The following is a 3,885-nucleotide window of genomic DNA, read 5'->3' on the forward strand; positions in this document are numbered from 1 at the left end:
TTAGAAGTTTTTATTTATATGTAAAAATTCCTTATTTAGTCTAGTTTTAATAGAAACAAACCTCATAGTCATTGAAATTTTTATAGAGATATATCTGATTCGTAATACACGAGGTCGAGCAATGAACCCTGAAAGGGGATACTTTAATTAATAAACTGTACTAATTGGCCCAATAAAAATTATAGAAAAAATTAGTAAATAGATAAATGAGTCTAGATTCAGTGAAAATTTACGGATCTTGATTTCGAGTTTTGTAACTCGAGATATGATTTTTCTTGTAACTGTGACACGAGTAGCTAGAAAGCTGTGAATGTAGAAACAAATGATTTGAAGTTCTTAAATTGATAAATTATGTTCGGTAACCCCTCAAGCTCGACTCGGTGATGGTCTCAGCGTGGGGACGTTGCAATTATTTAGTGACATCTCTTCAATGAACACACAAGCCTCTTCGTGTTTTATTATTTAAGGTTCCATGCCAACTGATTGACCATCTGTCTCATTGAGGATTCAAACCATTGTAGAAAGTTTGAACCAGAGCCATAAAGGTAATCCATGGTGAGGGCACCTTCTCAATAAATCCTTGTATCTTTTCCATGCATCATATAGTATTTCTAAATCCATTTGCACAAAAGAAGAGATATCATTCCTTAATTTAGCTATTTTAGTCAATAAAAATATTTGAGTAAAAATTTTTCATCATTTGTCCCAAGTAGTGATTGATCCTCATGGTAAAGAGTTCAACCATCTTTAGCCTTATTCCTTAATGAAAAGGAAACAATGTATGCTTAATCGCATCGTAAAAAATGTCATTAATCTTAAAGGTGTCACGAATTCCATAAATTTGCTAAATGAGTGTTTGGATCCTCGCTTGCAAACCATCAAACTGAACAAACTATTGTATCATTTGAATAGTGTTAGGTTTCAGTTCAAAATTATTTGCAGAACAAAGAGGTCTAACTATACTCGATTCGGGCCTCGTTAAAGTAGGTTTATCATAATCATACATAGTACGAGGAGTGGGATCTTGATTTACTGGATTTGCAGCAACCATAGGAGGTAGCAGATTATTCTGATTATCAGTTATCTCCTTGGTCGTAGTATGGATATTGTCCTCTCACTCTTCCTCTATGTATTGTAGACTTCACCTTATTTCTCTTGGTTTCCATGAGCTATGCTCTCGATCTCACCGTCAAAATGCAAAGGTCCTAATGGGTTCCTTCTAGTCATATACTAAAGACACCTTCCGTAGCAATTAAAAAGAAAAATTTAGAAAAGAAAAATTAAACTAAAAATAAAAAGTAAATTGCAATAAAAGTAAAAATGGCTTAAGTAATAAAAATCAAGTGTTCCTAATATCGTAGTCCCCAGAACGACGCTACAAAATTGATGGTTGCTAAACTAACTAAAAATTACTAAGCCAAGCGCACCTATCGAACAAGAGAATGGTTATGGTGAGACCGAAATATCGTATCCACAAAGACTAAAAGTACTAGTAATTGTTAACTTTTATTATCTAGCCTAACAATTAAGAGAATGTTTTAAACTAAGACTAATTATCTAATTAACTAAAATTATGACGAGATAAAAATTGGAAAATACTTTTTAGAAAACCGATGGAGGAGACAATACCTAAGGAAGAATCCACCTAGACTTTACTTATCACTTCGAATTAGACAATTTATTCACTTGACTTATTCCATAGAAATCCTCGAGTTATGTCAATATCTCTCCCGAGACTAAGAATAACTGACTCTAGGTTAATTAATCGAAATCTCTTTCTAATTAAAACCCCTATTGTCGCATTAACTCGATCTATGGATTCCCTTATTAGATTTAAGTCTAATCCAGTAGATTTATGTTGTCCTATCTCTAGGATTGCATGCAACTCCGCTTAATTATGAACGATCTAATCTTAAATAGGGACTTTTGCTCCAAGTGAATAAGCACATCAAAACCTGAATTAATATCTTAAAACATTAAAACAAGGATTAAATCTCACAATCAAGAATAAGAAGTATTTATCATATAATTCAAATAGTAATAAGATTTGTCTTAGGTTTCATCTCCTTAGGTATTTAGGGAGTTAAGTTCATAACGATAGAGGAAAACATCTTGAAATTGGGAAAATATCAAAACATAAAGAAACCCAAAGAACTTCTAAGGAAATTGAATGGAGATATTCAGCTTGAATGAGATCCTACTTCCGAGCAAATTTCAATGGCTATCCTTGAGTATTTTCTGATTTCTACTGTGTCCTACCTTTGATCCTCTTCTAGGGTGTTTATATAGACTTTGGAATGCCCAAAATAGCCCAAAATTAGCCTTTTTCGAATAGAATTAGACTTTGGCTCGACAGGACACGACTCGCGCCACGCCTGTGTGAAGGTGCTCAGCCGTCTGTAATTTTGACTTGGTTTAATGTTGACATGGCCATGGCACATGAGGTGTGGCCTGCCCGTGTGTCATACATGGGTGTGTGGATTACCCGTGGAAGTGCCTAGGCCGTGTGAAACACTAAATTAGGCCCAATTTGTCCTTTCTTAGTTCATTTTCACTCTTTTGCTATCCTAAGCTCTCCGAGTGTAAAACATGAAATTAACAAATTAGAAGTATCAAATTCATTAAATCTTATGATAATCCTTCCAAAAATATATCGAGCATGGGTAAAAACATGTATATATTATGGTTTATCATAGCGTAACGCATCAAAATCCCAAAATCCCTAACCTTCGTTGTTTCGATTTTGATAAAATTGTGTTTAATATTCTTATCCAATCAATAATTTTAGTAGGTCTTAGTTAAGGCTTGATTTCAACCTAGGAATAAATGAAATTATATTTTAGATATTAAAAGAATCGTATGGCAAGTAGTTGGGCTTTTAAATAAAGTTAGGGAAAATAGTATCAAAAAGCCTTGTAGAAGAGTGGCTAAGGACGCCACTTAGAGTGTAGAGGGTGGCGTTAATAGCTAGCAAGGAGGTCCAAGGTTCAATCCTAGCTTAGTGTTTTTAAGAGTTTAATTTTGGCCTTCTAGAAGGATGGAAGTGGCATGAAAGTAGACTCTAAGGGTAGTGTTGAGGAGAGAAAATTAAGGAAAGGATCAAGGGGTTATCGTGGAGAAAACGAGGAGATGAGAAGGGAGAAGTGATGGAGCCGAATAGGAATTGGGCATGGGAAAAATTTGGCTATAAGGCTTATAAATAGGTGTCGAATGCTAGGGTATGAAGCTCATGTCGAATTTTCTTCACCCTATTACCGTAAACTCTTTTCTCTAAAAGCCGAAAACCGAGGCTTTGTTTTCTTTTCTTCTTCCTTGTGCCAAATTTTATTCTTCCTCTACCTCATTGCTGACTTTTCTTTCTTTTTCCTTGAGCTGAATAACTCTCTTTACCATAAAAATCACACGGTAGAAACTTTCTTGGCCAATACTCTTAGTGCCGCCAGATTCTTTCTAATCGGCAAGCCTAGTGTAAGTGCTTTGTTCTCATAATCGGGTTTTCCTAAGTATTGAGTATACAGTCCCTCACTTCTTCTAATCAGTTTTGGGTAGGAATAGGTAACGAATCTCAGTCCTTGGATCTATGTGGATTTGCTCCTCAGGTGAGAGACTTTGGTAAGTGCTCTTGATGTTGGTTGGCCGAATGTTCATAGTTAAGGTAAGGGGACTTGTGTTGCATAGGAGTCATCTATTATTCTGGGTTAATAGTTAAGATTAATGCAGATCTAAGGAGTACATGATCAAGGAGAAGCTATTTGGGATTTGTGTTCAAGGTAAGGTTAAGGTGAGATTCCGACTTTTGGTAAAGTATTCGATAAGTATGTGAGATTAATCTTTGAGTGATATCAATTGTAGGTTTGGGCTAAGGAGATCACACCATGCTTGCTA

General features: G+C 35.2%; 1 non-coding gene across 1 annotated transcript; it reads left to right on the plus strand.

Moving 5' to 3' along the window:
• Positions 1-547: 547 nt before the first annotated feature.
• Positions 548-654, plus strand: LOC128289244 (small nucleolar RNA R71). Its single transcript, XR_008278908.1, has one exon. It is a non-coding gene; the product is annotated as a small nucleolar RNA R71 (small nucleolar RNA).
• Positions 655-3,885: the final 3,231 nt, after the last annotated feature.

The sequence above is a fragment of the Gossypium arboreum genome, unplaced genomic scaffold (assembly GCF_025698485.1).
Source record: "Gossypium arboreum isolate Shixiya-1 unplaced genomic scaffold, ASM2569848v2 Contig00772, whole genome shotgun sequence".
NCBI classification, from domain to species: Eukaryota; Viridiplantae; Streptophyta; class Magnoliopsida; order Malvales; family Malvaceae; genus Gossypium; species Gossypium arboreum.